Source organism: Chinchilla lanigera, unplaced genomic scaffold (assembly GCF_000276665.1).
Source record: "Chinchilla lanigera isolate Chin_1 unplaced genomic scaffold, ChiLan1.0 scaffold00154, whole genome shotgun sequence".
NCBI classification, from domain to species: Eukaryota; Metazoa; Chordata; class Mammalia; order Rodentia; family Chinchillidae; genus Chinchilla; species Chinchilla lanigera.
The window spans coordinates 380,551-396,244 of record NW_004955555.1 but is presented as its reverse complement, the minus strand read 5'-3'; the positions used below and the strand labels follow the sequence as shown (position 1 = coordinate 396,244).

Sequence of the window (15,694 nt, the reverse complement as noted above, 5' to 3'; positions counted from 1 at the left end):
TATCTCTGTCTTCCTGAGAAACCACTTTGAAGATACCACCATGTATTACAGCAGTCATTGATATTTTCCTACTAATCTATCCATAACTCTGTAGTGTTTGTATTGTTCCTGTCCTATTTCATAAATGGATGCATGTTTATTATTATGTGTTTCCTACAACAACCATTGCGAATAGTTAATGATTATTCAATAGGTCAAGCATGTATAGTTCTATTTATATTCTTTTGAAGATACCTAAGTATAGTACAACAACTATTGATAATCTCTTACCTCTTTTGTCTGTAATTCACTATTATTTGTCTATTTGTTTTCCTGAGAAACTATCTTGTAGATAACAATATGTAAAACAATAACCATTGATAATTTCCTACCACTTTGTCTGTAATTTGGTAAGCGCTCCCCCATTATTGTTATCCTTCTTTTACTCTTTAAAATAAAAAAAAAGAAATCATGAATGTCCAAGGAAATGGAATCCATGAAATAGATGCAAACAGATTAATCCCGATTAAAAATTCCACTGAAAGTATACACAGAAGAATGAGCCAAAGTGAAGACAGAATCTCAGATATAGAAGACAAGACTGCAATTAGCAATCATGAAAAGAAAGATTTCTTAAGATGGCAAGGGACCACGAAATCAATCCAGCAGTTGCTAGATGATGCAAAGAAGAGTGACATAAGATTGATTTGAGTCAATGAAAAAGCAGGAGATAGCACAAATGGCATAAAAAAACATCTTCACAGGACTTATGGCAGAAACCTTCCCAAGCAGGGAAAAAGAATTTGACACACAAATAAATGAGACATACAAAACTCCAGTCAGCCATGATGAAAAAAAAAAGACTACACCAAGGTATATAATAGTCAAGATCCCAGAAATTCCACACCGGAACAGAACATTAAAAGCTTTTAGAGAAAAGAAACAAATCACCTATAAAGGAAAGCCCATCACAACCACAGCTGACTTCTCAACACAAACCCTCAAGTTAAGGAGAGCTTGGAATGAAGTATTTCAAACCCCAAAAGAAAAACCCTCCAACCCAGGTTTATGTACCTTGCAAAACTATCTTACAAAATTGATGGAGAAATAAGATACTTTCATAACAGAGAATACCTGAAGAAACCCCTGGTTTCATAACCGCAAAACCAGAACTCCTAAATGTTCAGAAAGACTTTCTAGAATGAGATAATAAAAACTTCTGAATACCAAGAGAATGAATCCACCAGGCAAGGTAAGCAATTAAACAGAATGAGAAAAGAGGCAGCCAACAACAGGAAAATAACATGACAAGGATAAATCAACAATATCAGTTATAACCATCAACATTAGTGGTCTCACCAGGTGTGGTGGCACATGCCTGTAATCCCAGCACTTGGGAGGCTGAAGCAGGAGGATCATTGCAAGTTTGAGACCAGCCTGAGCTACAAAGTGAGCTCAAGGCCAGTCTGAACCGCATAGCCAGACCCTATCACAAGAAGACAAAACAAAACAAAACAAAACAAAACAAAACAAAACAAAACAAAAAACATTAATGGTCTCCATTCACCAACTGAAAGAAACAAATTGACAGAATGGACTAAGAAGCAAGATCCACGATTATGCATGCCTATCTCTTGTAATCTGAGTAACTACTTTGAAGATAACAATATGCAATATATTAACCATTGTTAATCTCCTATTATCTTGTTTTGAAATTCTGTATTACTTTCTCTTTAAAATAAAATTAGGGACTGGGGATGTAGCTCAGTGGCACAGTGTCTGCCTAGTACATGAAAGGTCCTGAGTTTGATTCCCAGTTCCAAAATAAAATAAAATAAAATAAAATAAAAAAGAAGCAAGAGCCAACAATATACTGCATACAAGAAACACATTTAATTCAAAGAGAAATTCATAGAGTAAAAGTCAAAAGATGGAAAACAATACGTTATGTGAAGGAACCAGGAAAAAACAGGGATAGCTATACTATTTCCAGTTATGCTTGACTTAATGGGTAAGAAAAAAATTGTGAAACTAATAATCATAGTTGATGTTATTAACCCTTGACTCTCTATGAGACCCTGTGCTAAATGCTTCAATCTCATTAATCTAATGATCTTCTTCTCAACAAACTCGAGATCTAGATCTAGGTTTTGTGTTCTAATGTTACAGATGCGGTAACAGAGACTCAGGAGGTAGAGTCCAAGGTAAAACATCTGGTACAGATCAGCACCAAGAAATAACAAGGTTGTCTGATTTCTGGAGTCTGAACACATTCTCTCTAGGCTCTCAAGGTTCTACCCAGTCCTTGTTGCAGGCATCACCTGATAGCCTTGACAGTGAAATTTATAATGCTTGGAAGGGAAGGGCCTGAGGGTCACTCACAGATCACAGCCAGCCTGAGGGGCTCAGTCTTGGGGGAACTGCCCAGGTTGGAGACCTTACACCAATACAGCCCTGCATCCTTCCTGATGAGGTCTATGTTGAAGGTGCCACGGTCCTAGGAAAGTTTCATCTCCTCCATCAGCAACAGAGTCTGATCATTGGAAATCCCTCCAGGGTCATTTGAGAGCCAGATCAGGACCACAGAATCCCCTTCTGTGACTGTCGTGTTGCTGGCCTGGATGGAGGGTGGCAACACTAGCTCTATGGACAAATAGGAGTCTGGCTGGGAGTGGGACTGGCACCTATCCTATGTTCCTCCCTCAGAGACTTCAGCCAGTTCCCAGGGCCCTGGTGAGCTTGTACAGTAGCCCAGACTGGCCTTGACCCTCTGCAAAGGTTGGGTGTCTTTCCTCCATAAGGAGAAGGCTGCACTTCCCACTTCCCTGAGGTCAGCCAGGGAGACCTCTCACTAGTCCCTTGGACGTCTCGGTGGAATTCACACTAGGAGCCTGTTCTCAGACCATGCGTCCAAAAACCTCATCACTAGTTGGAGATTTTTTTCCCACCGACTCTCATATTTTATCCCTACAACCTTCGTGAGGCTCTCAGTCCATCGGGTTCTTCTCTATGGGAATACATCAGACTGGGTGATTTATAAAGATCAGAGATTTGTTGCTTAAATTCTGGAATCTGAGAAATCCAAGATCAAGGAGTGGCATTTGGTGAAAGCCTTCTGGCCCTTTCATATAATGGCAGAAGCATCACACTGGAAGAGAGTGTGAGAGAGAGAGAGAAGGTAAGAGGACCAAACCATCTTTTTATGAGATACCTGAGGTACCTGGCCCACACCTTCTCAGGTAACATCACTCCATTCATAAGGGCAGAACCCTCTGCACCTGCTCACCTTCCACGGGGCCCCCTATAGGTCACTGCTGCACTGGGGAGTCAGTTTCCAACACATGATTCTGGGGGGACACATTCACTCCGTAGCAATGATTTTATAAGAGATCAGCCCCCTTTCCATGCATGCTAGGAAGGAGAGATTATCAGCTGTGTCCATCCTGAGATCAGGCAGATTTACATGCAGTAGTGAGGGCACGTGCTTCCTGTTAAACACTTATGAGACAGTGAGAACGGCCCTGCCTAATCACCAGGATCTATGACTTGGTGAAGGTCTAAGCTAAAGGATTTTTCAACTAGAGAGGAAAAAAATAGAGAAGAAGTGGGCTTCCTGACCTGCCGAAGGAATGTCGGGGTGAGCGAGATCTCTAATGGCAGGTGTCACCTTGTTGACAAACAGATGGTCCTTCTACCTTCTCTCAGCCTCCTCTGGCGAGTTCCCTGTGTCTCCAAGTGTGCGACACTCACTGCTCCCCTGCATCACCTGTGCTCGTGTCCTGAGCCTCACACAGCTGGGACTTCAGCGCCAGGACACAGCTCAGAGGCGTCTGTGCCAAAGCTCGCTTTTCCACTTTCCCTGCACCTGTCCCCAGGGAGGCTCAGGTGTCCACTGGGGACATCATTTAGCAGATTCAGGATGGGCCCCCTATGTAGCTTCTCCACCTGTCCTGTCCCACCCTAAATAGTATCAAAGCAAAGACAGTCACAGCTGTGAATACAGCCTGAGACAGAGCAGAAGAAGGGTTTCATTTGTGGAAAGACATTGTGAGCATGTTTCAGTGCCTTGCGCAACATTTGTAGCTTGTGGGGGAAGTAAATGCAAAGAGAGAAGTAACAGAAAGGAATGAGTTAGTGAGGAAGGTATTTCCTCTCCCTCGTCTGCGCGGCTCCTGTCACTCCATGGAGCTTTCTGGGGCTGAGAAGACCCTCTCCTAACATTTCAGGCTGGACTCTAGGTCAGTCATGAGAAATCAGAGAAGAAAGGAAGAGAAGTCTGAAGGCTAATGGAGCAGGAGGCTCATGGAAGGATGGGAATTAATTTCCTCAGCAATCTTTTCTTTTTTGGTACTGGGAATCAAACTCAGGACCTTGCACTTGCTAGGCAGGTGCTGGTACCACTGAACTATCTCCCCAGCCCTCTCTGCAACCTTTTTTTTTTTTTTTTTTAAAAAAAAGCATTCACCCCAGAGATTGGTGCTAATGCTCCAGAATCCCCTTACAGACCCTCAGAAATGTTAGCAGTGTCTACAGTGGCAGAGTTGTAGATGAGGCAGATACAGGATCTGCTATTACACGCAGTGATGTTGGGGACAAGAGCTCTTGTGTGGGTTATAGGGCCTCCCGCTGAATATCCAGGAGCACTGCGGGGCAGGCTAGAGGGTGAACAACACGAGAAGCCAAGGTTTGTGCTTTGGTTGGAAATGCAGGTCTTGGGGGGAACCAGTAGTGGTGTCTGGGCCATCTAGAGCGAACAGAATAAGGTCACATGTGATGTCATCAGAACGAAGGGGAAGTTATTGGTCTGTAGAAGGCCATTTCTCTGAGCCAACTTGCAACCTTCTTTTTTTTTTTTTGGTCTTTTTTGAGACAGGGTCTAGCTATGGAGTTCAGACTGGCCTTGAGCTCCCTTTGTAGCCCAGGCTGGTCTCGAACTCACAACGAACCTCCTGCCTCAGCCTCCCGAGTGCTGGGATTACAGGCATGCACCACCACGCCTGGCTCGCAACCTTCTTTTAAAAGCCCCCACCACATTGCCTGCGTTTATTGAAGCTGACTGTGAAACAATCTGCAGTTTCCCTATCACAGGCGGTGGATGGAGGAAAGCGAGGCACACGCTGGAGGCTGGTTCAAAGTGGGGGATGCCGACCTCTGATGGAGTCTGGCAGCAATGGCTGCCTCTACTAATTTCTGTGCCCAAGAGAGTGGGCCTGGTTCCCGGTGTTAGCAGGAAGGGAATGAGATGGTCAGCCATGAGTCTGGCCAGGTGAGGGTGTAGCACTCGTCACAGGGGGGATATAGTCCCTGTCACCTGGAACAGCAGGGAGAAAGATGAGGGACAGGGGAGGAGCAGAGAGAGCCAAAAATGTCCACGGCAGTGAGCAGGACGGTTACAATGTCTTCAAAAACCCAAGAGACCAAGAACCCCCTGACCACCTCAGAATAAAACCAGCACAACCCTGAAAACCCTCCCACAGCCCAGCAGCCACAGGATCATCATGTCACCTCGCTCCTGGGGTGGCCTTAGGAGCAAGTGTCAGAGGGAGGGAACAAGGTGGCTGCCTCCAGGAGGGCCAGGGGGCAGGCGGCCAGAGCATCCTGGGACTCTGCATGCAGGTCACAGTCTCTGGAGGAGTTCTAGGTTATTTATTCATTCACAGCTCTTCATTCCTTTTGTTCTTCTCCGTAAAACTTTTGAGAGCAGGCTCTGTGTTGGGCCCTGTGCTGGTTGTGGGGTCTGGTGGTGAGGGAAAGAGCAAACAAAGTCCTCTCCGTTATACTTCAGGGAGTGACACCCAACACCTCAGCGAATACATCATGTCAGTTCAGGAACGGTGTGTGTCATGGTTTGGGGGATAGTTTTGCAAGGGAGAACAATATAATACAGGACACATATTTTATAAGATTATTTATAATAGTCACCCAAGGAATGATATACAAGAGAGTGCAGGAAATCTGTCCACACACTAAGACCAAGGAATCCAGCTGAGGGCCTGGATCCCATGGAAATGTCATGTGTGAGTCCAGCTGAAGACCTAGAGCCCATAACAATGCCTCCCACGAATCCAACTGGAGGCCTAAAGCCCATAACAATATCCCATGCAGGCCTGTTTCACGAATCTGCACTGGGAAGGTTCAAAGGTCAGTGGTAGAATCTAGGAAGTCTGTGCCAGCAGGATGAAGGATCTGTGCTAGTAGGCTGAGGGTTCTACACTGGAGCCAGGAAGCTACATGCAAAGTAAGAACCAGATCTCCCCTGAAAAGTACCACAGCCATCCTCAGCAACAGTGAGGTCCCGAGCTCCTCCGATGATCAAGATGGCTGAGTTCCCATCAGGAAAGCCAGTAAGTTTCTCCCAGAGACTGGCAGTGCACCATCTTTCCCTCCGGAGCCAGGAATTGATGCTCAGAGTGAGGACTGGAACTCTCCCAAAGTGAACCGAAGCCATTTTCAGGGCCAACAAGATCCTGAGCTCATCGAAGGATGAAAACAGCCAAGTTCATCAGGAAAGCCAGCACGACAAGCTCCTCCAAAAGAACCAATAGCTCCTTACAGCTACTACCAGCTCCTAACAGCTTTTCTCAGCTCCCAACAACCTCACTTCTTCTCCAGTTCTGCCTCTTATGCTGCTGGCAACAATCCGCAGGTGGGCTTCCCACACTCAGCACCATACTTACTCAGTTCAGCTGGGGGTTATAAGATGACCACCAGTTGTCAATCCACTACAGTGTGGATCAGCTGCCTGAGAGGAGAGGCCTGGACATTCCTGGCACTGAGCCTGAGTTTGGAGGCTGATCAGTTCGCTGCTTTGCTCTCAGCCCAGACCACACTCCCGGAGATGGGATGTCTAAGAGGAAAACTTAGACATGATTCTGGGGTCCACAGATGCCCAAATAGAGTTCAGGAGAGGATGGCGCCGTGGCTGTGGACGACCATCTCATGCCTCTGATCTGCTGCCATGGTTTCTGTAATCCCAATTTGGCAACTTTATATTCTGTGCCTCAGTTTCTCTTATAAATATTGGAAAATATAACAGGTAAGCAATATCTGGGTTGCCGTGTTACCTTGAGTTACTTTAACATATTCAGAATCACCTGCTAAAGCTTGGTGTAGAAGGGCTACCAAGATAGACAGCATCTATTACAGACTGTCCCCAGGACAGGGGCTCCCAGGCCTGATCCCTGGTGGACAAGGCACTGCCAGGAACTCATCTCCCCTCTGCTCCTCCCACAGCAGACCCTGACCTTCCTGTAGAAGCTTGTGTCAGTCCTCCAGGGCACACGGCCTGACAGCAATCTTGGAACCTGACCATCTGTGTCCTCCCTACCAACTCTCAGGTGAAAGGCTACCTCCGCCCTGACCTGGTGTGGCTGTTGGGGCTGAGCCCTGCTGGTCACCACTTATAGGAGATGTGAGGTCCAGACAGCCTGAAAATCATTGTTTCTGATCAGTTCTGTCCAGGAGACCCAAACCCATCCCCAGCCATGAGCTCCCCAGGGTCACCTGGGATCAGGAGCCTGGGACAGGAGTTGGAGCAGAGACTTCCTGAGCTCAGTTTCTCTGTGCATAGCACAAAGGACCCCTCAGCCAGGCCCTGACTCGGTCTTGCTAGGTCTTTCTCAGGACCATGTTCATGGAGGCTTTTCTGGGAGGCTGGATGGAGACTGATCCCCCTGGGCTGAGCTACCCACAGACCCCTCTTTCTGCAGGGTGGATGCGGGTGAAGGATTCTGATCCACTGAAATTTACCTCATTGTATGTATCCAGCACTAAGTGTTCAAACCCCCAAAGGTGCTGTAATGAAGAGAGGGTGGTAGGCAGAGTCAGGCCAGACAGTTCTGACACAGTCAGACACCACCATAGAGACAGCGGACAAACTCGTGGGCCCTGAAGCTGTTGCTCATCAAAAGCATGACTCATTTATTCTTCTGAGGCAGTCATGGACTTAAAAAATACTTTTGCTGGGAAAAAGAAAACAACAACACTGACTATTCACTTGAGCTTACAGATTCCTAATAGATAATGGAACACAGAAGAAAGTTTGACCTTCATTTTGTATCTGTCTCTCTTATTATCTCACAACTTTGGGTCAGATCCCTGGTCAGCATATAGGCATGTTAAGCATTGACGGGGTGACTGTCTAAAAGCTGGCAATGTAAGGTTGATTGACCCTAAATTTTCAGGGCTAAGGATGTGGCTCAGTGGCACAGGGCCTGCCTGGCAAACGTGAGGCCCTGAGTTTGATTCCTGGTACCAAAAAACAAAACAACAAAAAAACCCTAAATTTTCATTGCAAGTTTCATCACCTTCAAGACTGAGGACACGCTTCCGGCTGGCTCACTCCCAGCCTCGTAGTTCCCCGGAAGGAGGGCTTCCGGCGCACAGGGAGCCACGGGTGGGGAGCGCCGGTCTTCCAGCTGGCTAGCTTCCTGCCTCGTAGCTCCGGAGGGAGGGCCCCAGCACATGGGGAGCCATGCGGCGGCGAGCGCTGTTGTGCACTGGCCCTTAGGCCAGCCACCGCCGCTCAATTGAGATCTATCATGACACAGAGAAACAGTGACACAATTGGCCCACCATGCACCGACTGCAGTTGCCCACCCACGGATGTGTGTGAATCATTGAAACTTTGAACAACCCCTGGCAATACATGCCATACAACGGGCCACTCTTGCTCCTGCCATTGAGAACCAGAAAGGTCCAGAGCCAGCAGAGGAGCAGCTGCTGAACAAGGACTCAGAGAACATGAGAATGCAGGGGGCTGGGGATTTAGCTCAGCGGCAAAAGCGCCTGCCTGGCAAGCGCAAGGTCGTGAGTTCGGTTCCCGGTACCGGAGAAAAAAACCAAAACAAAACAAACAAACAAAAAAAAAAGAACATGAGAATGCAGACTAAGCCCACGGAGTCAGAGGTCCAGTGGACTGGGGTCACGAGAGCTGCTCGGAAGCTGTAAACCAGGAGGACCTTGCACAATACCTGCAGAGACTCATTGGAAGCCATTCTTCCCCTGACAGTACAGGCTGTGGTGGAGCCCCGGAGAAGTCTGCAGCAGGATTCCTGCTGCCTGTGCTGACAGTTGGGGAGAGGACACTACCTGGTTGTGGGGTCCCAATGCGATGGGAGGCTGGAGAGAAAATGCTACAAAAAATGGCTTTCGCCCCAGACGGCTCACTTGATTTTTGACAACCCTTAGGCTGTAACTACTTGTTAGATCCTTCTTGTGTATCTCTGTCTTCCTGAGAAACCACTTTGAAGATACCACCATGTATTACAGCAGTCATTGATATTTTCCTACTAATCTATCCATAGCTCTGTAATGTTTGTATTGTTCCTATCCTATTTCATAAATGGATCCATGTTTATTATTATGTGTTTCCTACAACAACCATTGAGAATTATTGAATGATTATTCAGTAGGTCACTCAAGTATAGTTCTATTTATATTCTTTAGAAGCCACTTTGAAGATACCTAAGTATAGTACAACAACTATTGATAATCTCCTACCTCTTTTGTCTGTAACTCACTGTCATTTGTCTATTTGTTTTCCTGAGAAACTATCTTGTAGATAACAATATGTAAAACAATAACCATTGATAATTTCCTACCACTTTGTCTGTAATTTGGTAAGCCCCTCCTATTATTATGTTATCCTTCTTTTACTCTTTAAAATAAAAAAAGTGTAAAAAAAGAAAAAAAAAAGACTGAGGACACTAAACTGGGAGTGGTGGTGCACGCCTGTAATCTCAGCACTTGGGAGGCTGAGGCAGGAGGATCATTGTGAGTTCTAGGCCAACCTGTGCTACAAAGTGAGCTCAAGGCCAGCCTGAACTGCATAGTGAGACCTGTCTCAAAAAGGCAAAAAATTTAAAAAATGAGGACACCAAGATAAGAGATTTACAGAGACATTAAACTACTAATGAGCTCTCAGGGGTCTCCAGCCATTGTCCTACACCTATGGTCACCTTGGATTCCAGCAAAGCCTCCATAAAATTCAGGCTTCCTCATGCAGAAACAATTATCTCATGGAGCTTCAACTGCAGCCCACCTGCAGCAATAAGGACTTCTCACAGAGCCATCTGCAAACTAGAGCTGAGATGATCAACCAGACCCCAGCCCACCTCAACAAGTCCACGCAGGCTGGTCTCCCCCTGTGGTAGGGGACCAACCTGATCCTGTTGATCAGAGCTCTGTCTCCTTCGGTTCCTCAAACTGAAGCTTCTTCCCTATTTCCTTTTACTTTCTAACCCCGCTTAGGAAATCAGCCTGTGCCTCACTCTGATATGTCCCTAAATGCTTTTCTGCAACTATGTCTCAGACCTGTCCAGGGACAGTTGGAGTTCCCATTTTCTCTTTTGGGGACCTCGTCAAAGCCTGCCTGAGGACAGTCCTGTGCATGGCAAGTGCAACTGACCCCACCCAACTCCACAGGGCCTAGAGGGTCACGCGTGGTATATGTGGAACTGTCCAGATTCTTCTTCCCTCCCCAAACCTGATTTACAGTTTGTACAATGTAGAATCCTATTACTCCTGGGTCATGTTCAGGGGCAGCAGGGACGCATTTGGGTAGGGGCCGTGCTAATCCGCTCTGTGTTGTTCTGATTTTAGTACGTGTGCTGCCCAAGCAAGCACTCCATTTGGAAATATTGTTTCTCTTCTGCTGTACGCAGTCCCTGGCGTAAGTACTTGAGTGGTTATTCCCTATATTGCAATCTGATGGGTGGAGACAGCCCTTTCCCCTTAGTGCCACAGACAACCACGGAGACTCTGTGGCAGATTGTGGACCAGAACATCCCTGCCTTCAGCAGTGTGGATGGCACCGATTCATCTGTAAGCTGGGCAGTGGTGGGCAGGTTCCAGATGGCTAAAAGTGAGGCTGGGAGAACAGAGAAATCCATCCGTATTGAGACCTTCCTACTGGATGGAGAGATGGTCCGTGAGTCCTGAGCAGGTGCCTTCTGCCCCCATCCTTGGTGTGTCATAGGTGTGTTCATCTGTGTGTGTCTACTGTAGCGTCAAGGTCAGAAGCATGACCTTGTTCCCCCAGTGTCCCTCAATTTGTCACGTCCTCTGTTTGGAACACTCTTCATCTCCCCCACTGCCCTCGGGTTCCCGCTCACATCCAGGGATCTTGGGGAGCTGTGCTCCCTAACCACCTCCCCTAGAAACCCTGAGTGTTCACTTTCTTGCTTTTCTCTACTCTATTTGATCCGAGGCTCTTGTCAACACTCAATCTCATCTCCTAGGTGTTCTTGCTGGTCTGCCTCCCTGGCCAGTAGGACCACTGCTCTATGAGGACAGGCACTTGTCTGATCTCTGTTGGATCCAGGTGTGTGGAACACGCTCAGACCCCTGTGCATGGACCAGCACGGGCTCCCACGGCCCTGCATGTCCAGGAGTTTATTTGCCACTTTCTGAGCTTGGTGCCTAAAGGCAGTGCTTAATGCCCCCCATATGCTTTTATGTGGGGAGTCACCCTGCCATAGTTATTAACATCAGTTTTCAAAATTTCAGGGTCCTGGGATGATTGACTTGAACGGACAGCAATGGAGCTTTCTTTCCTCCTTTATCAGTTTTGGTTCATTGAGAGTTTCCTGTTCCTAAGCCTTCTGTCCCTCCTCACGCCCTCTCCCCTCAGGCTCCAAACAGAAGCCCCGTGTCACCTCTCAAGGGCTCACCTGGAGCCTCCAGCCAGTCTCTGTCCTCCCACCCTCCCCAAGAATCATGCGCTCTTACCCATGAGCAGAAGCCCCTGGCGAGGGATGCTGAGGTGGACTGAGGGTGGACTGAGGGCGTCTCCATGGTCTCTGCTGTCTGCTCCAGAGTGGCTCCAGAGCAAGACTCCCCAGGGGGTCAGCTCTGGGGTCCCTCCTCCCTCTGAGCTGAGCCTCCTCCCCAGGCAGGACCACTTCCTGGGACCACATGACTGGAGGCCAAGTCTGTGTCTAAAACACCTCTCTGTCCCCTTCCCGCTCAGTCCTGCCTTCTGGCCCTTCTTCCCCTTCCCCCGTGTGACCCTTCAGTACCCAGCCCACACTTCAGGAGCAGAGTGAAAGAGAAAGGAACGGTAACTGGGAGAAGGTTATGAGGGGCGGAATTGGGGCATCCAGAGCCTGTATATACCACGCTGGCCTGGAAATCAGAGTCCTCTGTGAAAGAGTCCTTTAGGCTGAGGCCTAATTAGAATCAGTGGATGCTTCACCCAAGATGCTATAGAGGTCAGGAGCTCCCTGCAGAGAGGTGGCCTTCACCACTGAGGTGACTGAGGCCAGCGGGGCAGACTGGGGAAAGAGGAGGACTGTGGTGTGAGACTAGGCTGGGGAGATTCAGACCCTGCGGGACACTGGGCCCTGCTGAGAGGTCACCACCCGCCCCCCCTCGCCCCGCCCCGACCCGCTGCGCCGCCACTGGAATGTGCCAAACTGGAGATTGGCGCCCTCTAGTGGACAGTGAGGAACGTATCCATGGAAGAATCAGGAAAAGTTTTACGCAACATCATCCTTAAACATTTATCAAATTTACATCTCATTTTAATGACAGGACACATTCTGACTTGGACTTTCAATATCTCAGCCAAGCCCCTCTCGGATCTTCCCATGGAACGTCATCAAACTCTGGTGTGCAGTCTGAAGCCAGGCCAAGCTGGGTCTGCAGAACTGGGGATCCAGCTGGGCATAGTGGCGCACGGCTGTAGTCCCAGCACTTGGGAGGCTGAGGCAGGGGGATCTTTGTGAGTTCGAAACCAGCCTGGGCTACAAAGTGAGTTCAAGGCCAGCCTGAACTGCACAGCGAGACCCTGTCTCAAAAAGACAAAGAAAGAAAAAAGAACTGGGGATCCAGCCCCATGTGCCCGGTCCTCGGGCTCGGCTGAGGGTGTGTGAGGAGGAGAGGAGAGGACCCGTGTCTGTGAAGACGCACGCGAGCCAGAGTGCGCAGGTGGACAGGGCTCCATCCTGTCCCCTTTTCACATGATCGCAGAGCTGCTGGAACTGGAAGCCCGCTGTGGCACAGGGTTCTCAGCCTCCTCTTTTCTCCCTGGCGGCCTCTCCCTCTTCACCCTCAGATGTCCGGGCCTCGCTGTGTTAGGGACGGTGGTGGAACCATACAGATGCCATGTGTGGATTCCTTCAGCAGAGGGGCAGGCCTCAGGGTCAGAGACGCCTGTTTCCCCTCCCAGGGACAAACCTCTGGGGCTCTGCTTACAGCAGGGCTCCTCTGGCTCTGTGGCTCTGCCAGAGCCAACAGCATTTGAAGGAGATGATTTGGGGCTCCCTCTTCTCACCACTCACAATCATGAACTGGCTAGATAAGAGGGTCACACTTCTCCACCGCAAGGGATGGGGATGAAGCAGGTCCTCACCCCTGTCAGCTTGCTTCCACCCCATGGTACAATCAGTCATCCTGGGTTAGGTTATAATCAGGTCTGCTAAGTTCACCGGAGCTCACGCACCTGAGCCTCACTGTGTCTGGTCCAGGCTGTGCTGGAATCCAAGGTGACCATAAGTTTAGGAAAATGACCGGAGACCTCTGGGAGCTCATTAGTGGTTCAATGACCCTGTCTCAGTATCCTGCTCACTGCTGGTTCTGATGTGCTGCCCCTCCCACTGCACAGGGAAGGGCAGGGTCCCTAGAGGCACCTAGACTCCTGCGTGCCTGAGACAGCAGGTCGAGTGGGCAGTTCATGGTTATAGAGGCTGAATTATTGGGATTAAAGGGACTTTTTGTCTCCAGACTTTTCATAGATTTGTTCTTGTTTATTTGCAACTTCTTAAGAGGCAAAGGCAGGAGACAAGAGGGAACGTGGTGACAAGAAGGATTTGGTGGCAGTGTGGCCCCCTGGGGGAGTGAAGGAAGTACAGATGGTGTAGTGCCTGCACATTGAGAAGTGATACTGTCACTTCTTCTCCTACCCAGGAGCAAATGCTCAGGCTTTACATCTGGACTCAGTGCGCCCACAGGCTAAGGAGCTGTTTGGAACCGTGTGTTCTCCTGAAGTGACCAGGTTCTTTTTGTACTTTTGTATCATCAACATGCAGACCCCACTTGAACGGGGACTGAAGACGTTGACGTCGGCCTCTGCCACTTATTTTGTTTCTCTGGAAGTCCCCTTAGCGGCTTTGACGTCTCAGCACATCCCTGAGTTCACACCTAGGTGTGAACGCCTCTGGCTGGGACATCTCAAGGGGAGGTGGGGACTGTGAGGTACCGGTGTGACTAGGGCAGGAGGGGCTAGGACACGTGAGGCATGTCGTGGCTTGTATCTAGAGATCCCCCAAAGCCTCATGAGCTTATAGGTGGGGGTTTGGGGTGGTGGTCGGATCATGAGTGTGTGATACTGGATTTGGGGCATGTGATAACTGGATTAGCCCACTGATTGGCCTAGCATGGTCGTGGGTGATGGAATCACTGGTGAGGCAGTGACCTAACCTCGGGGTACTTTGTGAGGGTGAGGGGAAGGCCAGCGTGCTGGGGATCAACCCACGGCCTTACATATGCTGTGCAAGCTCCCAGCCACTGGATAAAGCCCAGTCCCTGAACCTCAGGGCCAGAAACACTCGTGGTGAGGCTGGAGCAGGCTGTCAGCCTCCCGGAACCACACTCTGGGAACACCCGTCTGCCGCGCAGGCGTTTGCAGGAGGTGTGCCCAAAACCCTAATAACTGACACACGAAGACGGATCACGAGATGTAATTAGGAGGAGACTTGGGCCATCCCATAATAACTTAGTACTGGGCTTTTCTTGAGTAGAATAGAAATGGACGCCTTTGGTCGCGGTGCCGTCCTCTGAGTCGTCCCTTCCTCAGCGCCTGAGAACCAGGGGCTCGGGGGCGCTGTCCGCGGTGCTGACCACCACGAACTATTGAAGGACTGCTGAGTTGTGAACACTCAGTTCTTTTATTCTTAGCAGCTGAGCATTATCAGGGGAGGAGGAGGGCAGGTGCTGAGGCATGGTGAACGCCCGCCCCACCTCCTCCCTCTTGGGAGTTCGAGGGTGCTGTGGGTGTCACTGCAGACCCCACAGTCTGGTCAACGGAATCCAGGTGCCTGTGTGTAGCTTTTAGTGAAAGAGAAGGACAAAATCTCAAGGTCCTTTCCTTACCAGAGAGATAGGAGCGCAGGTGTGTTGGTTACTTCTCGCTCGTTGAGGAGACAAAATACCTGACGCCCAAAATCAAGGAAGGAAAGGTTTATTTAGCTCACGGTCTGTGGAGGTTTCAGTCCATACTTGTCTGGCTCCAGGGAGGAGCGGCACATGGCAGAGGGCAACAGTTCATGGTGGTGGAAGGCAGCAAAGCAACAACAGCAAAAGGGGAGGAGGGGCGGCAAGCAGCCTCTTTCTCTCCCTTACATGTGCAAACTATCTGCCCCAGGGCGGGTGTAGCTCTCACACCCATGAATCAAGCTAAACTCTAAAACCCCGCCCCATTACTGCTTGAGGCTTTGAGGGGACACCCACACACAAACCAGAACAGCAGCAGAGTCAGAAGAGGAGGGAGGCGTGAGGGCGGAGCTGAGCGGAGAGGGGCTTCCGGAGGCCGCCTCGTTGTCTTCCAAGGTGGAGGAAGGGGCCACAGCCCGGGAAGGTAGGCGGCTGCCAGGAAGCAGCCTGTCTCCAACGCCCGCAGAGAGCACACACCCACACCAACGCCTTGGCTTGTGTTGTTCTATGCCACTGCATTTGTGGAAGTTGTGACAGGATCAGCAGGAAGAGCACGCAGGAG

At 49.3% G+C, this 15,694-nt stretch overlaps 1 protein-coding gene across 1 annotated transcript in view; it reads right to left on the bottom strand.

Annotated features, from left to right (window-relative positions):
• The window catches only part of LOC102015158 (carcinoembryonic antigen-related cell adhesion molecule 21-like), a 33,556-nt gene that overhangs the window by 14,109 nt on the left and 3,753 nt on the right, over positions 1–15,694 (bottom strand). The window lies entirely within an intron of this gene.